Source organism: Boleophthalmus pectinirostris, unplaced genomic scaffold, assembly GCF_026225935.1.
Source record: "Boleophthalmus pectinirostris isolate CB_2022bp ecotype Guang Dong unplaced genomic scaffold, ASM2622593v1 HiC_scaffold_2, whole genome shotgun sequence".
In the NCBI taxonomy this organism is placed as follows: Eukaryota; Metazoa; Chordata; class Actinopteri; order Gobiiformes; family Gobiidae; genus Boleophthalmus; species Boleophthalmus pectinirostris.
In genome coordinates, this window is record NW_026571152.1 from 29,942,843 (window position 1) to 29,957,441 (window position 14,599).

Below are 14,599 nucleotides of genomic sequence, written 5' to 3' on the forward strand. Positions count from 1 at the left end.
CTTCCACATAGGCCTGGATCAGGTAGCCCCGGGCTAACAACAAACCCTGACAGCCTGTTTTTTCCCCTCTTCTTGTTTTCATCGGGCAGACAGTCACACGAGCCTTCAGAGGTGAGTACAGCTAATGACTTTTGTGTTTTTAACTTACACGTGTATCTCTCTACTTAGACACATGCGTCGGCTTGGGTGTTGTATGAAGGAAAGTTGATGGACAATTTTGTTTCTTTACACAATGTATTGTGGTTAATGCAACACTGTGGATATATTGCGAAGGACTTGTAGCAGTCTTGTCTTGATCCTATAGACGTATACTTTTTGCACCTCAAAATACTTTAACTTTACTTTGGTTCTTAAAAAATCTTGCTTAGTAAAAGTATATGATTGTCTTAGCTTGAAATAAGTGTTACCAGTCCGGCAGTCTTGCATTTCTAAATTAATTTAGATTTCATTTTTTGCTAAATCAGCAGTGACATTTAAATATCAAAGGCCCTATATCGTGCCACACTGGTTTCCACACTTATTGTGAACAAAAATATGTACATTCAGTTGTGATGAACATATACTGTATGTTAAACTCAATAACTGCTTGGTGTCAGATGACATGTAATTGTATTGATTAACCTTATGTAACCCATAGCATTAGCACATTCAGCTTATTAAAAAAATACTATTGAAGCGTTAATGAGGACTGAGGACTGTATGGACCTGTATGTGCCCTGTTTACAGAAATACAGAACTGGAGAATTGGATTACACCTTTTTGAATTATTGTGAGGCTTTTTTTCAGTGTCAGTAGTGCTGTAGCTCTATATGTGCCACCATCTCAAAGGTTTGCACCTTCTTTACCTGGCTCAGTGTACTTGTTGAAACAGTGCCCTCCACATATATTGTCTTTTGACCCTCGATAAAAGTGTTAGTAACTCAGTGTTGTAGTTTCAGATTCTTTTCGACTTCAAGAGGACCGAAGTAACTTTGTCATGCTGTGATTCATCCTCTGAACAATCCTTTGGACAATTTTGTTGGAACAAGTTAGACTTTTCACAGAACATTCAGAACACATGAAATTCACTTCAATTTCATAATCATTGCCCAAGATGTGTTTTGAAATCACTCCATCCATCGGTGATCTCTCATCAGGATTCACCTTTAACACTCACTGTGAAGTACTCAGTAGGGACAGGCTGATATCGGTTGGCCGATATCGGCAGGCCGATACTTACACGTTTCAGTTTATTGGCTGTTGGCCTTAAATCCAGAGGCCAATGCAGTGATTTGGCTCATCTACTGCCTAAAGAATAGACATAAAGCTCTAGTGCTCTTTAGTGCAAAATTAATTTGTAAATTTAAATTACAAATATAAAAAATATATATGTATCTGTATTGAAAATCAGCCATGTAAAAACCCATATTGGTCGATCCCTAGTATTCATACATGAGTTGTGCAACCGAATTGCTTATATCAGATGTTTACACAGAAACTGCGAGACCAGTGCGAACTCTGACAGAACATTCTTTCCATTGGTGATAGTCTTAACCACTCCTTCATCCTTGGACTTACAATGCACAGTTTGGTATTGTATGATGGACTGAACATCTGCTACATACAGTTTTCTCCTGTTACCAGACCAGGTACAATATGGCCCTCAGTTCTGTTTTGCTGGCTGCTGAAGTGCTGCCCTCTCATCACTGCTGTCCGGGGCTCCATTAACCAGGTGGTCTTCTCCTGCCTGTTTGGTTTCCACGGTAACGGCCTAAAACGCTCTCCGCCCCTCCCTCAGGTGCACTTTATCTGATGACCTGGAGGATCCTCAGGATGTGTTCAAACACACACACTTGCATCTGCTCGCTGACACTTGACCTGCGCATATTTAAGTAACACATGAAAGAGCTGCTTGTCTGTGGCAATAGTGTCTGAATGGACGTAGCGTTTTCTTACGAATTGGTCTCATTATAGGTGCTATTTCTGCAAAATGTTGTTGAGTATGTGGTTGTTTTAGTATGCTTCCTTTAGGCCACATCTTTTCTGTAAACAAAAAAGCTTGTCTTGACAGGCTTCTAGACCATAGACCACCCAGATTTAGTTTCAGATCTTCAAATGTATTTTAGAGTACACATTGGAGGTTAAAGGGAGACATACCATTCTGTCATCTCGCTGTCACAGAATAACCAGGGTTATCATGAGTGGTAATTAATCAGTTACTACTGTTCCATGTATTTGCATTGCATTGGAATTACATAGTGTTTCCTGAAGTGCATTTTTCATTCGCGCCTGTCTTGATTGTGGTGAACTTGTGGCCCCAACTGTCCTGGGGCAAACTGATGGAAGCAAGGTTGCCAATCTTTTATTTGATTGTGTACTGTATTGTATCTGAAAAGCCGAGAAGAGAGGATAAAAACTGTATTTCTTCTTAGAAAGTGTCTAAGATTTTAAGATACTTTGGTAAGCTCCTTGTTAGATCAAGGAAAAAGTTATTCCATTATTATCTATTCAGAACACTGGACAAGTTTTACTCATAAAGATGTAGACAAGGATTACACTTATTAAGACAAATTCTGGATTAATTATACAGTAGTACAAGTTGCAATGGCAGTTTAAGGTGACTCAAACATTCAAATCACTACAGGCAGGATCCAAGGACATATCCTGATGTGATGGTGGGCTTAGCAGAAGAACAATCTGTCATCTCGAGACCATGAAGTATCTCAGTTTGACATGACAAACCCTGACACGACATGTATTATTTTCTCATGACAAATCTTTGAACTCCATGCTACGCTTGCTTTCCAACATGCCACTGTGAACATGTTGATTCCGTGACCCACCCCCCTTCTCTTGTTATTATCACAAAGGCTGATGCAACCGGGAGGAAAGCCGTGCCGATCCCCCGTCGTTGCCGGTGACGGGCCTGCCATGATGTCACCGCTGCTGACATGACAATCCTGACATTCTTGCTGATGGGGTCTCACCGCCGCGGAGGGGAGGCTGGTGGGGTTGTGGGGGTGTGTGTGGGGGGGGTTCGGAGAGAGGAGCAGACTGGCACACATATGGCCCTTGTCTCTGAGCACTGATTAGTAACGTGACATATTCGTCGACACACACACATATGCTATTAATTGAGGCTCCTACTTGTGCCCACTCCAGCGCCCTCTCCAACTGTCTACCGCCTGATAAGAACGGAGAGGTCTGTCTTAGCGGGCTTGTTAAAATTCAACAAGTCTTAAAGAGTGCGTGCTTGAATGTGTTTAGCATAAATTGGACGCTAAAAAATGGCCGTTGTGATGGAGGTTCTGGATCTCAACTATTATGCTCTCCTCTCATCAGTGTCCATTGTACGCATGCGTGCATACATATTTGTTTGTGCTTACAGGGCATGACTGTTGCTAGCTTCGATTTGTACCTGGACTGGAGCTTCCCTTTGATCCAGGGAAGCCACAAAGGCCAACAGATGATAGGTTTGGTACAGTGAAAGCTTTTAACTACTGTTGTTGCTACAGGTGTTTGCTTAGTTTTCCCATAGGCCATTAAAGAAGACCACACTGTGCATTTGTGCATTGTTCAATTTAGAAACTGAAAAAGCGTTCTTCGATTATAAAGCTGCCAGACTAAAGAGTACAGCGTGAAAAGATTTGGAAATTATATGCCTGGATAAAACTTGATGGGCCCTCTTTGCTTTTGAAAGGAAGCATTCATAAAAGACACTAAAGGGCTCTTCACATTTGGCATTAACTGCATTTGAATGTCAGGCTGAAAGGACAGGTGGGAGATCAGATAGCTCAAAGCACTTTGTAAGTAGTTATCTTGACATTCTTTAATCATTTTAAATAGTTAAAAACACCTACACAACTTAATGGAAATATACATAGGTGTATAGATAGTTTTTCTTGCGTTGGAAAAGCAGAAAAATAATTACAAATGATTACAAAGATTAGGAATTGAGTTGTAGAGTGGAACGTTTTTGTCTTTTTTTCATAAACAAATTTGTGGTTTTGGCATTGGTCCAGTATGCATATTGGCTGACCATAAGGAGTATTGTAAGTGTCTTTCTCTTCTTAGACACATGTCTCAACTTGGGTGTGGTATCAAAGAAAGTTTATGTAGTATTTTGTGTTTTTAAGCATTGTATTATAAATGCATACCTGTTGATATATTGTTAAAAACTTGTCAAGCAATCTTGCAATCTTAAGCAAACCTTGTTTTATTCCTTTAGACATGCACATCCTGCTGCCGTATTTTTTCTTTTCTTTATTTTTTCTTCTAATAACAAGGATTATGAATTGAACTATGGAGATGGAAGTTGTTTGGTTTCGTGTCATGAACAAATGTATGTTTTTTGGCGTGTGTCCAGAATCATGCTGGATAATCATAAGACGTAAAGTAACAGGTACAATATGAGAGCTTTGTGACTCAGTAAATACTTATCTTTATCTCAACAGTTTTTCCACTACAGTGACTCTAAAATGTTTTTCAGTGTTTTTATTCTTCTTTGACTAAAAGATAAAGAGTGTTTTATCATTGTAAGAAAGAAAGGTCCATTGCCACAGGTGGTCTTGGTTACATCCTTTTCCTTTATTTTCTATTATTTATAATAAGCACTCACATGGCAACGTTAAAAGAGCCATTTGCACACTTCACAAGAAAATGTGTTTGCATATAGATAGGATGTGAACACAAGTATCCACTTCAGACACATGGAGACGCATACTAATGCCAGGTACACTGTTCCCCTGAGCCCGGCTTTAATGTAAGAAACAAGAAAATACCCCTTATGTTATGTAACGCTTATAAGCCTGAAGACAAGCATGGCCATCATCACCTTTACAGATGTTTGCTTCATTTAAAGGTGTATTATGTAACTTTTCCGATGGCGAATTTGCTACCTGCTCATTACTTTGCCTATAAGGTTCATTAAACATTAAATATCAGGTTTTTTATTGCTCAAAAATACCTTGAAAAACATGTATTCATACTGTCTCCTCAAACCTGACCTAAAACTTGCCCTGGTGGTGTCTCCTTATTGTCTCCATGGTGATAAATCATTTTAATGCCATACTATGGAACGTTACTGGCATAGCAACATCTCCATGGATAATTTTGCATATCTACTTACAGGTACCATTGAAGTTTGTTGAATCTGAAGAAAGTAGCAGATCCTCCACCAAAAAGTTACACAGTGCATCTTTAAAATAGATAGTAACCCTTAACCTGTGAAATAGGGTGGCTTCATGCTAATGGAGCATATCGTTGGTGATAGACAGTGCAGGCGCCAATGAGCACATCCAGGGGCCTCCTTTTTGCACTACATGGGGCTTACGAAGCTTTTGTTCACCTCCGACCTTTGACCTGACACTACCTGATAGCTCGCTCGGCACAATCCCACATTTCCTGTCCCTCCACTTTCCTTTGTTTTAAGCAGTCTTTCACAATTTGGCTTTTTGGTTGTCTGTATGCTTGTTCCCATACCTTCTTGTTCATTTTCACATACCTGGGTTTGGTGTTAGATTTCATCTGCTTTGTCCTTCTTATGCCTGGGAAAAGATGAGACCCTTAACTCATCCGTAACTTTCTCCAGCTTACATGACGCCTATCTGTAGTGGTATCTATTTACAACAAATGGTACAGCTTATATAAGTTTATTTTGTTTTATCTGAAGAAGAAATCCCAACGTATGTTAAAAAGGTCAATTATATCTAAACAAAGTCTTAAACTTTTTAATGTATCTGACGTAGGACTATTTTGAGTGGTGATAAATAGCCTGAGGTGTCTGGACTGTTTGTGAAATGTGTGGAGATAAGGAGAAGATGGATAAAGTGCGTCAGACTGTGGCCAAAACTCTGACAGCTTGGAACCTGCTAAAAGCTCCTCAAATGGCATTTGTCAGAAGTTGTGTTAAACTTGTATCATCTTATAGGGGGGCACATTGCTCACAGTGTTCCAAGTCTGTGCCCGCTCTCTTGCCCTCTCATTCACCTCACTAGTGAATTTTTCATTTCATTTCATTGTTGTTATTTGTAACATGATGATATAGTAGCACATATTTGCTTCCAAAACATGAATCATCCCCAGAGCCAAGTTTCTGGGAAGAAAACAAAAGTGCTAGTGTCTTGTTGAGGGATGTGCTATATTTATGTCTCAACAGTGCAATTACCTTTGCAGCCATAAGCCATGTTGCCTGTCATAATGACATACAAGGCCCTGCTTCACTACAGGAGCACTGACCATAATGAAGCAGACAGCCTGTACTTAGGCTGTTTGGCACAAACAGCCTATTACTAAACTTTGTTGCAGAGATGATGAATATCAAAACATGGTCACCAGAAGTTCGCCATTTGAACCTTGTTTGTAAGTCTGAAAATAGCTCTGTTCGTTTGTCTGCTCTCATTGAGTCTTAAATCATGACTGACGTTGAGTCCACCTGTTGTTGAAGTCTATATTTATAGTGAAAACCTGAATAAATAAACAGGAGGGAATACAGGAAGCGTGAGTCTCTCCAGCAACTTAATGCTATTCATTTTTAATGCACACAGGCAAACAAAGTCACATCAGCATGCCATCCACTCTCCCTCTGCCCTCTACTCAACCTATTGAACCTCAGCCAGACCAATGCAGTCAGCAGCCAAGTGTGGAAGAGATCCCTGGGTCCATTTCTTTTTGGTACTTGTGGGTCTTAATGCCACCTGTTCCAAGTATGATTTTTACCTCTAATATGCCTTATGTTCATAAGTGTGTATTACCTGCCACAAAAAAGTTAAGTATAAAGAAGAATTTCTTTTGAGAGCATTGGTTTTCATACTTTTTGTCTTGTGTCAAAGCAGAGGAGGGTGCAAAGAGACCGAAGGAGGAGTTGAAGAATGCTTGAGTCACCCAGCAGAGGAGGATGATATGTGGGCTCTGACAGGGGAGGGTGGGCCGTGGCAGGCACAGAGATGTGGGAGGTGCCCTGAGGAATGCCTGGAAGGTGTCTGTGAAGCCTTCCACTGATAATCCCTGACTAAACACAACAATAGATTCAGCCTGATTTCTGCCCCGTTGTCTCTTTAGGCTGAGTGCATTTTATGCTCATTGACCTTCAGTCCGATCCTGGACCACACCAAAAAGCCCTGAAATGAAGTTAGTGCAGATTTGACAAGGTCCCTGTGATCCACATCAGCTTAATAGTCTGTTAAAGTGTATTAGCTGCACTCTCTTTGGCACCATGTTTTTTTCACTGTAGCTTTGGGTCGTTGTGAGCTTCCTCCTGGGGCTGTGTCCTACGGCCCTCCTTATCCTAGTGTGTCCTCAGTGATTTGTGAGGTGGCTCATCTCTGGGATGTGCCAAAAGCTTTTCTTTATGAACACAGTGGAGAGATGGTCCTGATTCACCACAGGCCTTTGTGACTCAGCCTGGCACAGAGCCACGTCATTTATTACTTTTGTTTGCTTGATTTAATTTATCAAATTAAGGCAATTAATCCAAGAAATCCATTCTGTAATTCAATTATGTGCCCACTAGTTATTGTGGGCAGTGACTGCATGTCCTCATTATAGTTGCTTGAAGTGTGCACAATGCAAACCAGCATGAAAATAAGGCCAAGATAAATACAACATTGAACATTAAACATAGAATAGCTGCAATAATGATATAAAATTATTTCATAAATCCAATAATAAGAAGTGCAGATCTTAAATAGTATTTTACTACAAATTTTTCATTGTAGTTTTGTAGGTCTTAAACATTTGCATTAGAAAAAAATACATTTAAAGTTTTGGGTGTGGTGCAGCTGGTGTGTAGCTTCAGCGTTTTGGGGGAGGGTCAAATCTGAAAGTGGCTCTGATTTTGGTTTGGGCTGAAGGATATGTACAGAGCAGTGTGTGTTTAAAAAGAGGGATTCCCACACATTGTGCCTAACCCATTGGTCATGCATGCCTTGGCTGTGTTTGAACGGGAGGGGCCTCGGGACAGTTCAGGAGCCTGACCTTGTTTCGTGGGTAATTATTCTTCCATTTGTAAGTGATCAGTTTTGTCCCCACTGGGCGTAGCCCTGTCATACCCACACACCACCACTGCACCTGGTTATTTGCACTATGAGCTCATTCCCGGAAGAGGAAGACAGTCACCTGACAGCCGGGCTTGTGTAATCAGCTGTTTGTGACTGCAGGCCACAGGCTGAGAGAGGCTCACAGCCTCAGGTTAGTGAGTGCAAACACACACAAAAATACGGCAAACACAATGATTCATGTGCTAAACTGGGAGGAAAAGCTCATTCTATATAAGCTGCAAATTACTATTGCAGCACTATTCATTTGTCTTAATTAATTCTCAGAGAATGACACTTGTGAATCCAGAAATAGAATAGGATCTGAATCACTGTGTAAAATATAAAAAAAAAGACTGTTCATTTTAATTGTTCATTCATGTATTAAGCATTTGCTCCTGAACAAGAGTGTTTTAGTTAAGGTTATACTGTTATGATTACAGACAAATACTTTGTGTGTGGTGAAAGTTGAACACTTTTATGTATTATAAAGTTAAACATGGTCTAAAATCTAAACTATGTAAGACTGTTTATGAAGGCAACAGTAAGCAGAGAAAACTGAAAAGTGATACTCCAACCTGAAAGCACTAGGTACCTGATCTGTCAGTATGGAGAGAATGGGTGGAGATAGAGAGAGGGAGAGGCCGTGTTTCTTTTGGCCGGGGGAGGGGGAGGAGAGAGAGGAGGAGGGCTGTAGACAGCGGGGAGCGGAGGGAGGGAGCTCTCTCAGTCTCTCAGATCTCCGGCTGCTGGTGAAGACAACCCAGCGCAAGTGCATTCCAGAGGCAGCCAGCGACGCCGCCAGAAGCCTGTGTGAATGTGAGACGGATCGCGACACGGAGAAGCTCAGATCCCTCACAGCTCTCCTCTGTGTTCCTCTCACAGCTGCCCGACTGCCTCTGACCTCTGCTGCACCGGCACGCTCCTGTTAGAACACAGAGTCGCGTACGTGGAGCTGCACAACCGGATCAGCAGCTTCGTCACTAGTGAAGGTTTCAGCCAGCCTGCCACTGAGACGCCAGAGTGAGGATATACAAGCAGGAGACGCAGAGGACGAGAGCACTGGTAAGACTAAACTTATTTTACTTTTAATGTGTATGTGTGTCCTTTCATCGTAGAGTTGTGTGGAATGCTCTTTCTTGTGTGTGAGGCTGTCCAACTTCTTATCTGTCAAAGCGAATATAGCAACTTTGGACCTGTTGACAATGAGCTTCTGCTTAGCGTTTCAAATAGTTTAAACTAGAAGAGGGAAATTTCTGACAAAATGTATTTATTAATATTTTTTGAGTATCCTGATGAACATATTCAGACGTTGTTATGTCAGTCCAGCAGGTTAGTTAGTAGTTATATTAGTACCAGTTTTAAAATGTGAAAGGACTGTAAAATTACCCACAAAAGTACAGAAAAATCTCTTCATACTTTTTTTTTCTTCATTTTTAGTGAGCATGTATTGAATTCTTACATATCTTCATTCAAAACAGCATTGACAGTATCTTTCCATAATCTCCCCATCATAAATTTACAATGTTAAAATGTTTGTAGACTTACTTGGCTGACCTCTTGAGCTTGCAAACATTAACCACAATAAGACTTAATAGACAAGTGCTGGCTATCTGTTACCCCATGCGTCACACTCGCGTCTCTCTTTACCCCGCGTAGGATTAAAGATTAATTAATGGCCAAAGTTCGCTCTCTTCCTGTGCATGTTCTAGCCCTATTTAGCGGCTCTACACTCCAGTATTGCCTGGTGCCGTGCATGTCTAATGCTCCACAGTGCTCTTAAGCCCATTTGACTCATCACTATGCATGGCCTGGCATCTTACTTAAGGTTTTCTCTGCGTGCTATATGTCAGATAGATAGGGTGAAACACTCTGAGCTCGTTAACACAACATCCAATCAGGAGCATTGATTAGTAGCCCCCCGCCTCCCCATGTCTCCTCATGCCTCCTCATGCCTATGGGGGTGATTATTTTCTTTACAAGGTCCACTGTGGGAGTTGAGCAGTTATATATCATGTGTTATCTTGTGTTTAGGTGCTGCTTGTCGTGAACTTGGCAGATAGCGTTCGCAGTACAGATGGCTATAGGGGAATGAACTACATTGTGCACTTTAAACTTATCGCTTCTTGAGTGTGACACTGATTTATTCTACGGCTTTTCGTAATTAGCCAATTTAGTCTAGGAGATATATTTTCTTTGTTCAAGTGTAGGGTTGGTTCAGCTTACATGTTATCCTTTTAAACCTGTGGCACTGTGGCGAACAATAACATCATAATTACCGGGTCAAAACATATGCTACCCATTGTTACTTTATTATTGTAATGTTGTACGTACAAGTAACTAGTGTTAGCGGTTGAATGTTGAGTCTTATGGTTATTTTTCTTGTATGTAACTAGCCAGTTTAGTCTAGAAGTTACATTTTCTTCTTTGTAGAAAGTGTAGGGTTGGTTCAGCTTATACATTATCCTTTTAAACCTGTGGCAATGTGGCGAACAATAACATCATAATTATTAGCAAAAATAGGGATGTAGCAATAACCGAAATATCGTGATATCGTATCGTCAAAAGTCTCACAATAATATCATGGGCTGTCACAATATATTGAATTACAAGTTCCTTAAATGCTTAAATGCATGGTTTTATAGTAGCAACAGTTTATAAACATAGGGAACTACATATCCCATAATTCATTTCAGTTCAGACAACATGAAGAAATATGTTTTTTACTTGAATTCTTGGGATTATGACGGAAATAATTCACCCCAAAATCTTGTCAAGGTAGAAATGTGTCCTATCTACAATTATATTAAGCTATCCAAAATATCGCAACAAATATCGTACCGTGAGATGCATATCGTGATAATATCGTACCGAGAGATTTGGATATCGTTTTGTCCCTAGTCAAAACATAGACTGCCAATTATTATTTTATTATTGTAATGTTGTTCATACAAGTATCTAGTGTTAGCAGTTGAATGTTGAGTTTTTTGCTTCTTTTTCTTGCAAATATATACAGTTTTTTCTCATCTTGTGGCATTTTCCATTCTCAAAAATCACCACCTCGAATTACCACAGTCACCATTACCCGTCTCTCCGGCTTTGTTTGGTTAGCTCCTCTGCTCATTCCGCACTTATTGTCTCTTGGATTTTTCTTTTTAACTCTCTTCTGTTGACCATTGACAAACGCATATCCAGTGTTTGTTTTTTACCTAACAAAATATGGACACTAGTCTACTACTGTTCCTGTGTCAACAAGCAAGTCCATCCATGCACACGGACTTATCTCTTGGGACTTCTGATGGGGGAAAGTCTGTCTCCTTACTGTGACTTAATTCCCTTGCTTTCTTATCAGGAGCATTCCCAGACTCCAGCAGATGCACTCAGGCCTGGAGGTAATTGAAAAAATCCCTGTTTTTAAATAACGTTTGCATCCTTTAGAGGTGAAGTTGTCCACCTCCTCTCCGTGCTGGAATTTTTTGTGTGTTGAAAAAAGTCCGGCATTCCTATCGGATCCATTAGGAATAAACGCCGCCGTCAGTGATAAAAGATTGATCCGCCCCTCTCCGCAACGCATTCGCATCCCTCAAAGAGCAGCTACCTCATTTTCCCCCCAGCAGCCCATTTCCAATCCAAATTCAGCCCACTTTTCAATTTATCAAATCTTATTTTCCATAAATCATTCCACACTACGTTTTTACCGAGGCAACTACTTATTTCCCCACAGGAGTAAACATGGCAGAACATTACTTTTGATGGAGTGTATTTTTTAAAAGGATGTTCTTGCGGAACTTTGGCAAACTGTGAAATTTATTGGAAAAGTTTGTTTGTTTTTATAGATCCAGGTTACTAGAACTTAGATATGCTTCCGTGTATATGGTTAATGACTAATCTGGGTTAGGTAAATAAGAACTTTCATAACTAATACTACATTAGCTACATTAAAGGTGCACTTTGTAACGTTTCTGGTCTCTTTGTCTCCATGGAGATGTCGTTGCTTTGTCTGGTATGTTCCGGTCTGGCATTAAACGTATCCATCTTGAATTTACTCAATAACAAGGGTTTTAGTGACTTAAAAACGTGCATTCTTACTGCGAGCGGACTTGCCACTTGACAGATCTGGCATGTAACTTGGCTTTATGGCATTACCGGCTGTCTCTGTATAAATAAGTCTGTCTAATGCCATGCTGTGTAACATTCCAGCCAGTGACATACCTTCCACCAGAAAGGTTACAAAGCTCTGGGTGCAGCTTTAAGATAAAAAAAAAATATATAAAATCCTGACCCAAATCAGAATTTCAAGGTTTGCTAATTTATTGTTCAAATGCTGTACAGAAATGTAATATGTATAGCAGAATCAACAGTGGACAGGTCTTTTTAGGTAAGTCACCTGTTGTACCCACACAGCCAAAGACAAACACAGCAGACCTACAGTTTGTCTTCCAGGAGCCTATAATTACCCAAAGGAAGCAGGGGATTTAGTGGAGGAATTTCACTGCGCTCTAGTTTTAGATGTTGCTTTTAAGAGAAACCTGTTCACATTTTTGCCTTGTTTAGCTGCACATTTCTGTACCTCTGCAGACTGATCCTTCAGGGAGCGATTTGTTGCAGTCTGTGTGAAGCATTGCACTTGTTTTTGTCTTGAGTGAAGCCTTTTAGGGGTTGATTTTGAAAATGTCTGCCATGGGTCACTGAGCACTGTCCCAATAGCGTGAAGCCCAACGTGCACATCAGGAGCTGAATCATCCTAGTGATCGCAGCAGGTCCATATAAAGCCCGTCCACCTCCAGGATGTGGGCCCACGTGTGTCCAGCTGTCCGGAAAGTTCACCTGAGCGAGAGCTGTCACGTCCTGTCAGGCTGAACTTCCTCCAGCCAGAAGAGATGTGTTCTTTCTGTCACGCAATCAAAACCATAACTTCACCTTTTCAACTGTGCCTTCCCATCTGCTGACATGTGCAGGATGTCTGTTTGTTCTGGATTCTCTCACTTTTATCATGACTTGTGATTGGATTTGCAGTAAACATCTCTGTCAGTCTCTTGGGATGGTCATGTGACTGTGCGAATGAGCAGCAGGTTGCTCCCCTGCTCAACCAGCCGTGCTGTGTTGACTCTCCGCACACAGAGCTCTGTGAGCAGTAAATAACATGGAGCCTCTACCAAGGGCCGGACATGGGCCAAGAGAGGGGGTCAAGACACCAGCCACACAAAAACAAAATGTCTGCTCTTTGACTCAGAGCCACTAAATCAAGTGACGGAGTGAGACGCAGCAAGCAGGTGCATCAGACAGAATGTTTCATAGTATTTAGTTTTAATAATGGTAAGACTTTCAGATGAGGAATAGCTGATCATTACATTACACTTTGTATTCATATGACATGACCAAAGTTATTCAAATCGTGAACATTTTATTATTGCTTATAACACTTAAACAAGAGGCAGAATATTCTTCTCAGTTGTGAAATTTAGAGTGAAGATTGGTGAATACGACAGGCTGGCGTGTGACAGAGCTGTCCTTTCCGTGAGAGGCTTGATGCTCGACCTGTCAGTGAATATAGATGTGTTTGATCAAGAACATCAAACGCAGGCAAATGTTGCTAAGCACAGAGTCGCATTTAGAGGGAAAGGCTTCTCCTGAAATCTAAGTGTCTCATGGTGACATTAAACTCTGACTTATAAAGGAATTCAACTATACAATAGACTATAATTCAACTCAGTGACCAGAAGCTATTTTACTTTTTCACCTTGGTCTTTAACTTAAATGTGATCTATTGTTATTGTCTATTTTTAAATAGTTTTAGTTTTGACATGTAATATACTTATTATTGTTTAAGTACTTTTAATGGGGAAGTACAGAATAATCAGTGCCTATGCTTCCTGAATGTTTTAAATTTACACCATCATTGTTATCGCACAGTTTATCTTGTTTCTTACAAACCACCAACAAAGAGTCCAGAGTCTTTTCATTCATGGTCATGAGCAGATAAGACATATTTTTAGTGTCACATTACCTTTTTCTCATCTATGTAAGAAACTGTGACTCAAACCTGGGCCTTGTTCCAAAACACTGCAGCACTTCTTTTAAATGTGGGGCACTGACTGCTTCAGGTTTCAGACAGATAACTTGTACTCATATCGCACGAGTCTCGTTGGTCCCTGTTCACACTTGTGTTGTAGATTTGCAGATTATACAAGCTGTAGATGTTAGACACACTCAAGACTGATACATTATTAATGAATTAACATTGAAATTACAATATTGCATTATGCCATTTTGAATACATACATACATTTAGAGATGAGTGAATGTTTTTCAGCAGACAGCAAAATAATTGGTCTTCTTGGAGCGCAAAACTTGCTTTCCCTGTCACTCTATAGACATATTTTGAAAGTTTCCTTGTTATCTTTGCAGTGAATATGTTATTGTTTAGGCAAGATTTTGATAACAATATATATTTTTTAAATGATACCAAATGTAATTAATCATACAGGGTATTTAAAAAGTGCTCCTTGAATGGTTTAGTTGTCCGGTTACATTACCACTCCTTTTATATTATGTTTATATTATCTCTTTGTATAGAACTGGTTCTG

The 14,599-nt window shown here is 40.2% G+C and overlaps 1 protein-coding gene across 2 annotated transcripts in view; it reads left to right on the plus strand.

Moving 5' to 3' along the window:
* Positions 1-14,599, plus strand: part of rassf7a (Ras association domain family member 7a) — a 46,995-nt gene that overhangs the window by 5,069 nt on the left and 27,327 nt on the right. The window contains exons 3-4 of one of the 2 annotated variants that reach the window (XM_055155947.1): positions 12-111; positions 8,898-9,077. The gene's annotated coding sequence lies outside the window, so the exon portion shown is untranslated. Of the gene's footprint in view, positions 1-11; positions 112-8,731; positions 9,078-14,599 lie in introns of those variants that run through there. The other variant, XM_020935180.2, reaches the window with a different exon arrangement.